The sequence below is a fragment of the Oryctolagus cuniculus genome, chromosome 5 (assembly GCF_964237555.1).
Source record: "Oryctolagus cuniculus chromosome 5, mOryCun1.1, whole genome shotgun sequence".
Lineage (NCBI taxonomy): Eukaryota > Metazoa > Chordata > Mammalia > Lagomorpha > Leporidae > Oryctolagus > Oryctolagus cuniculus.
The window spans coordinates 28,757,603-28,772,650 of NC_091436.1; the positions used below are offsets into that span (position 1 = coordinate 28,757,603).

Below are 15,048 nucleotides of genomic sequence, written 5' to 3' on the forward strand. Positions count from 1 at the left end.
CAAAAAAGCCATTTGGAAAAAGAAAAAAAAAGCCATTTAATTCTGGATCATCACACATATATGCATGGCCTCTCACTACCCCTCACAGCACTGGTCAATCACAGAACAAGCTTCATTTCAGGATTCTCTCTTCCACCCATCCAAGGGCCTTGTTGATTTTTTTTTTTTAATTTTTCTCAACACATCATTCTGTGGCTTGCAAAGGAGAATCATTGGAGAGCCTCATAAAACTTCTTCATTGCCAGATCTCTTGGGTTATGTGAAAGCTAAGATACTCTTTACATATTCCAAGGTGTCATCAGTGTTCTGTGTTTTGTAGGGATCACTTTCTTCTAATGTCATTTGGATTAAATACCATCCCATTGTAGTATTTTTTTTCCCGCTCCTATGACAAAGCGCCACAGAATGGATGGTTTAGCCAACATAAATTTACTATCTCATGGCTCTAGAGACTGGACATTCAAGAAGAAGATACCAGCAGGGTTGTTTTCTCCCGAGGCCTCACACCTTGGCTTGCAAATGGCTATGATCTTTTAGTCTCTTCACAAGGTCTTGGCTCTGCATATCTGGATTCAAATTTCCTTTTCTTATAAGGCAACCAGCCATATTGGATTAGGGCCTACCCTAATGACCTAATTTTAATTAATTGCCTTTTTAAAGACTTCCTGTCCAAACACAATAACATTCAAAAGAACTGAAGATTATGACTTCAACATACGAATTTTGAGGGACCACAACCCAGCCCATAACACCCACAGCACTCAAGGGTGAGTTATTCTTCAAATAAACATCAAACTTCACAAGATCATCAAATATTTATTTGCTTTTATGTTGAAAACAATAATATATTGATGCTAGTATATTTCAATTGAATTCTTTCAGTTATTTTTGTCATCATGTGTGGCATATATGAAAAATTACATATAAAATATTTGCATTATCCTATTTCTTTTGTGACACTTAAAAATGAAGCAAGCTTTGCAATGCTCACTGCTAGCTGATATCAGATTCCTCTATAGGAATGACCTTTGACTTTGAATTTCTGCTTCTAATGTTTCTTTTCTCTTCCTGCTGTTCTCAACTTTCCAGGTATCCAGTTTCAGGATAATTTACACTATTACAGAGCAATGTTCTTTTGTCCTCTCTCTTTTTCCATTTTGATCTTGTGTCTTGATACTTATCACTGTTACCAATAATTTCCCTTCTTAAAACCATGTGTGTTCAGTTCGAAAGTTTTGCAGGGATAGAGTCCCTGAGAACACATCCTCAAAATCTGTGTGTAGGAAAGTGCTCCTTATTTAAAATAGGAAAAAAGTCCGATTCCCTTGACTTCAAAAGAATCCATGCTCACAATGAAAAACAATTTGCAATTTATGAAATTTATTTTATTATATCCATTCTTTAGCTTCTGAGCAGAGTTTCATGAAAATTAGAAATTGTTAATTTCCCCACAAGTCAGTGAATTTCCTTAATTAGAGGCAAAAGAAAAGACGCATTTGGAAACAACCACAGAAAAAACTTTCAAACTATTAAAAAAAAGGCTATCATAACTGGAACAATAGGATGGAAATAGGCGGGGCATTCATATTCAGAATGCCCAGTAATACCAGGAAGATTGAAAAATCTAAGATTCACAATGCTTTCTTCCCACTGTTATTCAACAACATTAAACTTTTCTTAAAATTTCTGACAATTTCAGATAATCCTGGCAATTTGAAGTGACAATTATTTGAATATGTAGTTAAGACCCCAAATAAATCTTAAAATTAAATATTCTGAAAACATAGCAAAAATCACATGACTGGCATTGCAAAGCACATTTTATTGTGCTGTTTCTTTTTAGAAACTATTCTCTGTGTACCAGATCAATTAAATAACAGGAGATATACAAATGCTATAGAGGTATCTCAGACTAAAGTGTAAATACAAGGTAATTCTAATATCCACCTATTAAAAATTAACTTAAAAAATCAATTCTCTTAGTTACTTACTCTTTGTTTTTTAGCAGAGAATCAACTGTTAAAAGTTCACTCATTCCCTTTATGAAGTAGTTTTTACCATTTCATGCCAATAATATCCAACACAGAGAAATGTACTAGGACCTCTGAGTATTTATCAGAAAACAAAATGCAATCTTTCCCCGAGTCACCTTGTACTTGTGCTGACAGATTGACTCACAGTCAGACTCGATGCTTTATGGTTCTGCTGGCCAGACTTCCATCTGCCCGACTGTTTGGGGTATGAGAATATTCCTGCCTTGGCCACTGTTGTTTTCAGCACAGCTTTACTCATTCAGTGCCCTCTACTTAACCTTGAAACAAAAAGAAAGTACATCTTAGGCATTTTTCATTTCACCAAAAAAAAAAAAAAAGTTTATTAAACATGGGAATTTGTGACTGTGTGTCTACAATTGGAACAACCTAGGAGCAATGCCAAAAGGAAAAGTCGCGACACAAGTTTGAACAGCAAGTGTCTTTGACTTATTGCTGTGATTATACTAATTGCTCATCTACTTGGTGGGAGGTTGCAGGAAGCTGTTTTGAAGTAATCAAGCTGAGATGGGCCCTTCTATTTATAATAGTTCTGAAAATCCTTACACCCCAAAAAAGACTTAGCTACATTTTTCTTCTTTTAAAAATAGATTCACTCTTCCATTTTGTCACAATTTCCAGAGAGTTTCTTACTTATTTTAATTATCCTTTGTCTCTTAATCTGAATACAAACCTCTCAATATTTGACTTACTTAGAAATAATAGGTTTTCAGATGGAAAGTACACATGTATATTCAAAATGGTTTGAATTTTTAAAATTTTACTTTTACAATGTATTTAGGGGAAATTGAATATAAAATAACCTATTTTGGGCATAATCCATACACTTAACAGTAATCATTTTTATATGTGTGGGGTTTTAGGCATGAGGAATGGTTTTATCTCCATAGTCATTTCTCAGCTCTACTGTACTTTTGCATACGTATACAACACATACACAGACTGTAGCCCAATGCTAAGGTTTGTCAATGACTGCTGCAGGTTGACATACTAGAAACACCTGCATATTAACTAGATTCAATGTCTGAACCCATAAAACTTTAGAAAGTACTTATCCTAATAGCATCGGGAAACAGCTATGAGCATAGACACGCATTTTAATGAGCCTTGAATTGAAACAACCGTTGTAGATGGGGAAAATCATCCCAAAATTAAGCTCAGTCTTTGAAAGACAGAGACAGTATTTCAGAAGAGGAAAATTGCAAATGTGAGGTTTAGTTTAATGGTTATAATACTGCTTAGGATGCCACATCCCACATCAAAGTACCTATGTTCAACTCTAGGACCTAGCTTCTGTGTCCAACTTCCCAGGAATGCAGAACCTGGGGGGCATTGGTGAAGGCTTGAGCCATTGGTTTCCTCTCACCCATGTGGGAAAGCTGGCTTGGGTTTCTACTCCTAGCTATTGCTCTGGCCAAGCCCTGGGGTCAACACCAGCATTTGAGAACTAAACAAGCAAATGGGAGTTCTCAAGCTCACTTGAGTGCTCACTCATGCTCTCTCTCCTCTCTTTCCCCCCCCCCTCTCTCAAATAAATAAGTAAATAATTTTTTACAAAATGAAATACTGGCATTGTTTGCCCATTGAACAAAAAGTTGTGAAATATCACTTAAGACAAAATAGCATAACATTAAATAAATATGGTTTCTAATAAGTAACCCTATCACCCACGTTTCATTGGGACATCTTTGGTTGAAACAATTATTGGATACTCTGATCTTAGTTCACTAACTTAGCACATTTTTAATATATATTATGTAAAGGAGGTATACTGGAAACAGAACACAGAGATACGGAAAACTTAGATATACCAACCATATAAGAATATAATTTAGGGGACCAGTACTGTGGTGTAGCAGGTAAAGCTGCTGCCTACAATGCCAGCATCCCGTAAGGGCACTAGTTCGAGACCAGGCTGCTCCACTTCTGATCCAGCTCTCTGCTATGGCCTGGGAAAGCAGTAGAAGGTGGCCCAAGTCCTTGGGCCCCTGCACGTGTGTGAGAGACGTGGAAGAAACTCCTGGCTCCTGGCTTCGAGTGGGCCCAGCTCCAGCCATTGTAGCCAATTGGGGAGTGAACCAGTGGATGGAAGACCTCATCTCTCTCTCTCTCTTTCTCTCTCTCTCTCTCTCTTTGCCTCTGCCTCTCTGTAACTCTTTCAAGTAAATAAATAAATATTTTTTTAAAAAAGAATATAATTTAGTAGTTTTTACAAATGTCTAAATTTTAATTGGCATATAATTAAACATATTTATAGGGTGCCATGTGATAATTCAATATGCACAAAGTGTAACGATCAGGTCAGGATAATTGGTATATACAGCATCCCAAATATTTATCATTTCTTTGTGTTGAGAACACTCAAAATTCTATCTGATTTATTGAAATGTATAATTAAAAGTCAACCTCAGTTACTCAACTGTGCTACAACACATTAGAAGTTATTACACCTCTTCAAATGCACACCTGTACCCATTAACACCCTCAGTCCTCCCTGCCTTCTCCACAGCCTCAGGTAAACGCTGTTCTACACTCTGCTTCTATGAGCTCAACTTATTTTGCTTTTTTTTTTTTTTCATTTTACTCTAAAGGCAAAGAGACAAGGAGATAGAGAGATCTCTCATCTGCTGGTTTACTCATGGACCAGGGCCAAGCCTCACCAAATCCAAGAGCCTAGATCTCAATCCAGGCTTTTTACATGGGTGACAGAGTCTCCAGTACTTGACCCATCACCTGCTATCTCCCAGGGTACACATTAACAGGAAGCTGGAATTGGAAGCAGAGCTAGGCCATGAACTCAAGCATTCTGATATGGGTTGCAGATACCACAAGCAGTGTCTCAACTGTTGCATTAAATGCCCACTCCATATGAGTTGAACTTTTTTTTCCTATGCCTCACATATTACACTTTACATGGTTTTCTTCAGTTCCATCCATGTTGCTATAAACTACAAGATCCCATTGTTTTACAGCTGACTGATACTCAACTGTGTATGTATACTATATTTCCTTTATCCATTCATCTATAGATGGACAACTAGGTTGATCCCATGTCTCAGCTATTAAGTATAGTGCTTTAATAAAAATAAGAGTCATGATCATTGAGTGTGGTAATTAATTGTTCTTCAGAGCAGTTACATTTCAAGTTACTTAAGTCGGATTATAACTGCTTGCGTTGTGATGCTGCAACATCACATCCCATATCAGAGCTGAGATTGGAGCCCTGGCTGCTATGCTTCCAATCCAGCTCCTCACTATTGTGCATGGAAAACAATGGGTAATCTCTCAAATACCTGAGTTCCTGCCACCCAAGTGACAAACCTGGATGTATTTCCTGACTCCTGGCTTCCTTTGGCCTGGCCCAACCTCAGCTATTCTGGTTATTTTGACCTTTTAGGAAATAAGCCAGTAGGTGGAAGATCTCTCTCTCTCTCTCTCTTGCATGCTCATTCTGCTTTTCAAATAAATAAGCACATTTTTTTAAAAGTGAGTAATGAAATGTAAATATTGAGATAATGTACACTAAATTTTGTAAATAATAATGACTTTCCATATAGCTCATTGGTTTTCTCCTTGCATGGCACTCCTCTGAGCTCCAGGGAATGTCTGTAGTTAGAGGAGAAAATTGAGGAACAAAAAATAATAAAATTCAAATACTTTTAAATTTCTGTTTATTCTAAGTACATTATTTTACCTTTTGGATAATGGTAAATGTATGTATACACACACACACACACACACACACACACATATATATATATAAACTTCCATGACATCTTTGAGAGAAATCCACACAGAGTAAATACATCAGTGACTTGAAAGACTGACTGATCTACTTCTTCCTCTTCCCTTCCAAAGGTAGTCCACAGTAAGTCAGATAGTAACTACAACATTTGCTGGATTTTTCAACTGAAATATAATATACTTTTTCCCTGGAACACTATTTTCTGCTAACAGAGCACACTTGTCAAAACCCTTAAATGTGTCAGCAATAAGCATCAGCTAAACATACAAACAGCGAGATAAATAAGTGACAAAACACTGTACATTATTTGGAGATAAATGTGAGCATACCACCAATTGCAATACTTAGCAACTTTTAGAAAATGCTCCTAAACTAAAATTATGTTTTTTATGAGATTATTTAACAGGATTTTGGAATATATAAAAGTTCTTGTTGGGCAATGAGTGGATTCTAGAAGCTGAGAAACAATAATATATGGCATGATTGAAATCTGTAAGAAGACTGAATGATAATACATAACAGCTGCTCCAGCTAGTGTCTGCCTGCCCAGCAACCAGCAGAGAGGGAATGCCTGAGTCTGGCTGGGAGAATAGACCGGAGGCTGGGTGATTGTCATGGTGTGAGGTTTGTGTGCTGGGACTGTGAAAACACTGTAGCTGTGTGGGAGGGCACAGGGTGTGGCTAGGTCTCTGGGCAGTCACTGTGGACAGCTCTACACACTCAGGGCTTCCTGATTGTGCAGCAATGGTCATTGCTGCAGGATCTGTGCTCAGACCAAGGACTGCATGGATCCTTTGTGTGTTTCTTGTGGCAGTGCGGACGAACATTATACCCACTGGGGCTAGCATCCAGCATTGGTCTCCTTTGAGCAGAGGAGGTGAGCATGAGACTATGTCAAAAGAACAGAACTAACCTCCTCTCTGATAAACAGAGAGAGAGAGAGAGAGAGAGATTAACCATGCTCAAATTGCGTGTCACTTGGGACATTCCCCACACCTGGAGCACTGAACAGAGCTCCTTGACCACACCCAGTGCACGCCTCTGGGTATTAACTGAGAGAGCTGATACTCCCCTAAGCCGCAGGGCATAGTCCAAAGATAAAAGGCATCATAGGAAAAAAAAAAGACAAATAGCTCCATAAATGCCAAATAATATAAACACAGCAATTCAAGAAACAAAAATAATGAAGACAACAGTATACCCCCAAAGAACACAATGCTTTAGTACTAGAATGTGAGGATGAAGAGATTGAGGAAATCCCAGGACAGAATTCAAAAAATTGATCATAGTATTACTTAAAAATAATCAGAAGCAAATCCACAAATTAGACATCCATATAAGATATGAATAAAAAACTTTCCCCTGAAATTGAGATTTTGAAAAAGAAATCAAAATGAAATACTGGAAATGAATAATACAATAGAACAAATTTAAAAATGTGATGGAGAGCAGGAAAAACAGACGTGGTGAGGCAGAAAAAAGAGTAACTGAGTTAGAAGACACCTCTGGAATTTTACAGTCAAACCAAAAAAATAAAAAATAAAAAAAATAAGAAGAAAGTAGAAAACTAAAAAGAAGTGTTGGAGACTTATGGGATACTATTAAAGCACTCAACATACTGGACTTAGGAATTCCTGGAAGCATGGAAAGAGATAATAGATTAGAAGGCCTTTTTAAGTGGCATGTACCAATGCCATCTCACTAGTCCCAGTGATCAATTTCTGTTCGCAATTGATCATAATGACAGGACTAAGAACCAAAGGGATCATATAAACAAGAATAGTGTCTGCAAATACTAGCTGATAGAATAAAAAAGGGAGAGAACGATCCAACATGGGAAGTGAGATACACAGCAGACCCACAGAATGGCAGATGCCCTAAACAGCACTCTGGCCTCAGAATCAGCCCTTAAGGCATGCGGATCCGGCTGAAAAGCCCATGAGAGTATTTCAGGCATGGAAAGCCAAGACACTCTGGGGAAAAAAAAAAAAAACAAAACAACTAAATGAAAGATCTCCACGAGTGAGATCCCAGTGGAAAGAACGGGTCATCGAAGAAGGAGGTACCATTCTCTGAAGGGAGGAGAGAACTTCCACTTTGACCATGGCCTTGTCTAAATATGATCAGAGTCGGTGAACTCAGGGGGCTTCCATAGCCTTGGCAGCTCATGACAAGAGCCTAGGGAGATTACTGACGCCATAAACAAGAGTGTCAATTTGTTAAGTCAACAACAGGAGTCACTGTGCACTTACTCCTCATGTAGGATCTCTGTCCTTAGTGTGCTGTACATTGTGATTTAATGCTATAACTAGTACTCAAACAGTATTTTTCACTTTATGTTTCTGTGTGGGAGCAAACTGTTGAAATCTTTACTTAATGTATGCTAACCTGATCTGTATATAAAGAGAATAGAAAATGAATCTTGTTGTGAATGGAAGGGGAGAGGGAGTGGGAAAGGGGAGGGTTGCGGATGGGAGGGACATTATGGGGGGGAAGCCATTGTAATCCATAAGCTGTACTTTGGCAATTTATATTCATTAAATAAAAGTTTAAAAAAAGGCCTTTTTAGCAAAATAATTACAGAAAACTTCCCCAATTTGAAGAAAAGGACGTCCCAGTACAGGAAGCACACAGAATAATAGACATGACCAGAAATGATCTTCACCATGACATATTGTAGTCAAACTCTCCACAGTAAAATATAAAGAAAATATTCTAAAATGTGCACAAGAGAAAAGAATATCAGAGGATCTCCAATTATACTCACAGCTGACTTCTCATTAGATCCTACAGACTGGGAAAGAAGGGCAAGATATATTCCAAGTCTTAAGAGAAAAAACTGTCAACCCAGATTTCTACACCCTGTAAAATTCTCGTTTATGAATCAAGGTGAAATAAAGAACTTCTGTATCAAACAGAAATTTTAAGAATATGTCAGCACTTGCCCTGCCTTATAAACGGTGCCTAAGGATGTGTTACACACAGAAACACGGAAACATGGACATCACTATTAAAGAAGGTAAAGGCAGAAAAAATATCCCCCCAGTAAAAGTACAAAGGAAATTCAAAATAAACAATAGAATGTTTATAGAAAAATAGCAAGGCCAAGTCATTACTTATCAATAGTTACTTTGAATGTAAATGGCCTCACCTCTCCAGTTAAGATACAGACTGGCTGAATGGATTAAAAACCAAGCTCATCTATTTGCTGCCTACAAGACACATCTCATCAACAAATATACATGTAGACTGAAAATGAAAGCATGGAAAAAGATATTCCATGCTAACTAAAACCAAAAAAGAGCTGGTACAGCCATCCTAATATCAGAAAAATACATAGACCTTAACACAAAAACTGTTGAAAGGGACAAAAAGGGCACCATGTAATGATAAAGGGATCAATTCAACAGGAATATGTGACTATTATAAATGTGTACACATCTAATTACAGGGCTCATGGCTATTTAAAAGAAATGTTAATGGATCTAAAGGGAGACAAAGACTTAAATACAATGGTAATGGGGGACTTCAATACTCCACTTTCAGCAATGGACAGATCACCCAGACAGAAAATCGGAAAGGAAACAACACAGTTAATTGTCACCGAAATGGACCTAACAGATATATACAGAATATTACATCCTAAAGTTGCAGGATACACATTCTTCTCACCAGTGCACAGAACTTTCTCTAGAAAAGACCAAATGCTAGGCCATAAAGGAAGTTCAGCAAATTAAAAAAAAAAAAAAATCAAATTCATGTAATGCATCTTCTCTGACCACAATGAAATGAAGCTAGAAATCAACAACTCAAGAATCTATAGAGCACATGCAAGCACATGGAGAATGAACAACATGCTCCTCACTGAACAATGAGTCATTGCAGAAATCAAAAGAGAAAACAAAGAATTTCTGAAAATGAATGAAGACAACAATACATTATATCAAAACTTATGGGATACAGGAAAAACAGTGTTAAGAGGAAAGTTTATAGCAATTGGTGCCTACATCAAGACATTGGAAAGGCACCAAATAAATGAGGTATCAATGCATCTCAAGGACTTAGAAAAACAACAGCAAACCAAATCCCAAACTAGCAGGACAAAAAATAATTAAAATTAGGGAAAAAATAAACAAAATTTAAATCTAAAAAACAATACAAAAGGTCAGCAAAATGAAGAGTTGGTTTTTGGAAAAAATGAATAAAATTGACACACATTGGCCCAACTAACCAAAAATAAAAAGAGGGAGAAGAACCAAATCAATAAAACTAGGGATGAAAAAGGAAATGTTACAAGAGATACCACATAAATAAAAAGAAACATCAGAAATTACTACAAAGAGATGTCTGCCAACAAATCGGGAAACCTAGAAGAAACAGAGAGATTCCTGGTTACACACACACACACCTAAATTGAGCCAGGAAAACACAGAAAAGCTAAACAGATCAATAACCGAGATGGACACTGAGTCAGTAAGAAACACCATCCAAACAGGGGCCAGCAATGTGGCGTAGTGTGTAAAGCTGCCACCTGCATGGCCAGCATCCCATAGAGGCACTGGCTCAACTCCCTGCTAATGTGTCTGGAAAAGCAGCTGCAGATGGCCCAAGCATTTGGTCCCCTAAACCCACATGAAAGATCCGAAAGAAGCTCCAGGCTCCTAACTCTGGATGGCCCAGCTCCCGCCAGCCTTCGGGGGAGTGAACCAGCAGATGGAAGACCTCTCTCTCTCTCTGCCTCTGCCTCTCTGTTACTCTGCCTTTCAAATAAAGAAATCGATGTTAAAAAAAGACCCTCCCAACAAAGAAAAGCCCAAGACCTGAGAGCTTCACTGAGGATTTCCACCAGACATTTAAAGAAGAACTAACTTTAACTCTTCTGAAGCTATTCAAAACAATTGAAATGGAAGGAATACTCCCAAAGTCCTTTTATGAAACCTGTATCACCTTAATTCCTAAGGCAGAAAAAGACAAAATAGGAAAAGAGAACTACAGACCAATTTCCCTAATGAACATAGACACAAAAATCCTCAATAAAATACTAGCTATAATTGAATACAATGAAACATCAGAAAGATCATTCACCTGGACCAAGTGGGATTTATTCCTGATAAATAGGGATGGTTTAACATTTGCAAATCAATCAATGTGATTGCATCAGTTTTAACAAATTGAAATACAAAAATCATATTATCTTAATAAATGCAGAGAAAGCATTTAATATAATACAACACCCTTTCATGATGAAAACTTTAAGCAAATTGGGTATAGAAGGAACATTCCTCAACACAACCAAGGCAATTTATGACAAACCAATGGCCAGCATCCTATTGAATGGGGAAAAGTTGGGAGCATTCCCACTAAGATCTGGAACCAGACAAGGATGCCCACTCTCACCATTGCTATTCAAGACAGTCCTGGAAGTTTTAGCCAGAGCCATTAGGCAAGAAAAAGAAATCAAAGGGATACAAATTGGAAAGTTGGAAATCAAGCTATCGCTATTTGCAGATGGCATGATTTTATATGTAGGGCATTCAAAAGACTCCACTGAGAGACTATTGGAACTCATAGAAGAGTTTATTAAAGTGGCAGGATATAAAATCAACACATAAAAATCAATAGCCTTTATATACACAGACAATTCCATAGCTGAGAATGAACTTCAATCCTATTCACAATAGCTACAAAAAATCAAATATATTGAAATAAATTTTGCCAAGGATGTCAAAGATCTCTGTGATAAGAATTACAAAACATTAAAGAAAGAAATAGAAGAAGACACCAAAAAAATGGAAAAGTATTCCCTGTTCATGGATTGGAAGAATCAATATCATCAAGCTATCCATACTCTGGGATGGCACAGTGGCATAGCTGGTGAAGCTGCTGCCTGCAGTGCCAGCATCCCATATGGCTGCTAGCTCAAGGCCAGGCTGCTTCACTTCTGAACCAGGTCTCTACTGCGGCCTGGGAAAGCAGTGAATGATGGCCCATGTCCCTGGGCCCCTGAACTCGCATGGGAGACCCAGAAGAAGCTCCTGGCTCCTGGATTCGGATCAATGCAGCTCTAATTGTTGCAGCCATCTGGGGAGTGAACCAGCAGTTGGAAGACTTCTCTCTCTCTGCTTCTCCTTCTCTCTTTCTGTAACTCTGACTTTCAAATAAGTAAATAAACATCTTTTTTAAAAATGTCCATACTATTGAAAGTAATACACAGATTCAATTTTTGTGGTACCAATCTAAACACCAAGGACATTCTTCTCGGTTATACAAAAAATGATGATGAAATTCATTGGAAACACAGGAGACCCTGAATAACTAAAGCAATCTTATACAACAAAAACAAAGCTGGAGGCAACACAGTACCTGATTTCAAGACATACTACAGGGCAATTATAATTTAAAAAAAAAACCTTGTTCTGGCACAAAAATAGACATGTAAACAATGTAATGGACTAGAAATGCCAAAAACCAACCCATGTGTCTACAAGAAACTCTTCTTTGTCAAAGGAGCTAAAATCAAGCCCTGGAGCAAGGACACTCTTTTCACCAAATGGCTGGAAAAACTGGATCTCCATATGCAGAAGTAGGAAGCAAGGCCTCTACTTTACACCTTACACAAAATTCCACTCAAAATGGATCAAAGATCTAAATCTATGACCTGATACCACCAAAATATTAGAGAACATTGAGGAAACTCTGCAAGGCATTGCATAGGCAAAGAATTCAGAGGCACATTCAATCAAAGCCAAAATTGACAAATAGGATTACATCAAATTCAGAAGCTTCTGCACCACAAAAGAAACACTCAGCAAAGTGAAGAGGCAATCAACAGAAAGAGAGAAATTACTTGCAAGCTATACAACTGATAAAGCAATAATAATCAGAATACATAAAGAAATAAAGAAAGTAAAAAACAATAAAACAAACAACCCAGTTAAGAAATGAGCGAAGGATTGAAATAGGTGCTGTGAGGACATCCAAATGGCCAAGAGACACATGAAAAAATGCTCAGGATCACTAGCCATCAGGGATATGCAAATCAAAACCACAATGACATTTCACCTCACCTTAGAATGGCTTTCATACAGAAATCAATAAACAATAAAAGTTGTTGCTGGCTTGGGGAAAAAGGTACCCTAATCCACTGTTGTTGGGAATGAAAACTGGTACAGCCATTGTTCAAGACAGTATGGAGATATCTCAGAAATCTGAATATAGACCTATCATATGACCCAGCCATCCCTTCCTGGGAATCTACCCAAGGGAAATGAAATCAGCATGTTAAAGAGTTATCTGTACCCCTGTGTTTATTGCAGCTCAATGCACAATAGCTAATATATGGAATCAACCCAAATGTCCATCACCTGAAGACTGGATAAAGAATTTATGGGATATGTACATGATGGAATACTACACAGCAGTAAAAAATATATAAATAAATTCCTGTTGCTCACAACAAAATGGATGGAACTAGAAAACATCATACTTAGTGATATATGCCAGTCAAAATGACAAATACCATATGTTCTCCCTGATCTGTGATAACTAATAGAGCACTTAAAATGCAAGCTATAGAAGTGAAATTGATGCTTTGAAATGCAATGACTGAATAGCCATTGTCTCAACTGCTGAGGAACAGTTCTTTTTTTTTCATACAATTTGTTGAACACTTTCCTTAATCATATACGTATAAAGTTAATTGAAAATACATCTCAGTAAAAAATAAGAATGGGAATAGGAGAAGGAGGAGGAAAAGGGATGGGAGTGTGGGTGAGAGAGTGGGTGCAGTGGGCAGAATCACTGTGTTCCTGAAGTTGTACTTACGAAATGCATGAAGTCTATATTCCTTAAATAAAGGGTATCTGCGTGGGGGGAGATCAAATGATTATCAAAATCAAAGGCTCTTCTGTTTATGTTATGAAGGACTTGTGTTGTATTGACAATTGCTTTTTTGCAATCCTTCCCTGATGAGCTGGACTTGAAAGAACAGAAACATTGAAAGCAGCAACCAAGACCTGTGGAGCACCATTTTTGGAGTGCTTAAAGTGATTGAGGTTGAGTATGAAAATCATAATTTCCAGTTTTCTCAAAAGAAAAAAAAACCCAAGATATAGATGCCTTAAACACAACAGCTATGCTTCAAGAAAGGATAATAACAAACTTGGTTCTTAAATTATGAAAAGTCGATGCATGCAAGTACTGTGTTTTATATCAGAGGGGCCATCCCAAATGTTGGTAGACTAGACCTGTCAGGCCCATTGGCAGCACATGTTGCTATGCTTATCCTCAGTACGACACGCAGGATGACAATGTATAGAAGCCAGGGAAATTTCTACTACACGTCATGATCATGAGGAAGCAGAGCCTGGCTGCTGCTGACAGTCAGTGATGCTATTAGCTGGCCTTCTGGAATGGTAGCAGCAGAAAACACAGTCAACATATTTTAACCTTCAAAGCTATTCAAGCACATTCTGATCTCACCAAATGGGCTGATAAGAGCGAAGTACAAACTTGGCGTCAAACAGCTGTTTCCAAACAACCAATGCAGGGCAGGGCGAGGGAACACTTTTTTCTGTTTTTAGATACAGTCAGTGCCTTTCAAGACTAAAGCGTCAACGAAGAATTTCCATTGCATAAAACACAAAGAGCTCTCCTTTAGAATTATCCGAACACAGCAGGACAATGAAAAAAAAATAAGGAAAAAGAAGAAGAAGAAAATAAAGTATAACTTAGATGTGAGGCCAAACCAACCAGACTCTCAGGCCAAAGCACTATGCAAACGAATGTTACAGGTTATGCAGTTGCTTCAGATCTAATTCAAGTCAAGCTGGTTCAATGTTTCACTTACAATCTTTTGTCCTTTTTTCTCTTGTTGCTTATCAAGAAATCTGATCTATTTGTAGGTTTATTGCAGTGGATAGGGAAAAGACTGACCTAACCTTAGTATTATAGGGGATTGCCCTAAATGTAAGAGTGAGAGCAGTAATTCCACAGCTTCCTACTTGGAAATGGGCCCAGCTTGAAGAAGTAAAAATAGAAGTGTCTGAATGCAACTAAAAAGCTCAGCCACATGGAGTTAAAATGCCAGTTCCCTTCAGCCTATTTTTTCCAGTCATCAGAATTCCAAAATCCACAAATTAAAAACCTCCTACAGTCCAGTATCTTTGTTTGTAACCCATCAATTGAAGTCACATTGATCCAAAATGACCATATATTCAGCAGTTCCAACAGGCTGTTTTATTTCTTTAAAAA

The 15,048-nt window shown here is 37.7% G+C and overlaps 1 long non-coding RNA gene across 2 annotated transcripts in view; it reads right to left on the reverse strand.

The window, feature by feature from the left end:
• LOC103349895 (uncharacterized) overlaps positions 1 to 14,759 on the reverse strand; it is a 37,245-nt gene extending 22,486 nt beyond the window's left edge. Inside the window, exons 1-2 of one of the 2 annotated variants that reach the window (XR_011388951.1) lie at positions 14,645 to 14,759; positions 1,992 to 2,311 (exon numbers count right to left, since the gene is read on the reverse strand). This is a non-coding gene — a long non-coding RNA (uncharacterized lncRNA). The remainder of the gene's footprint in view (positions 1 to 1,991; positions 2,312 to 14,644) is intronic. The other variant, XR_007922797.2, reaches the window with a different exon arrangement.
• Between the last annotated feature and the right edge of the window lie 289 nt (positions 14,760 to 15,048).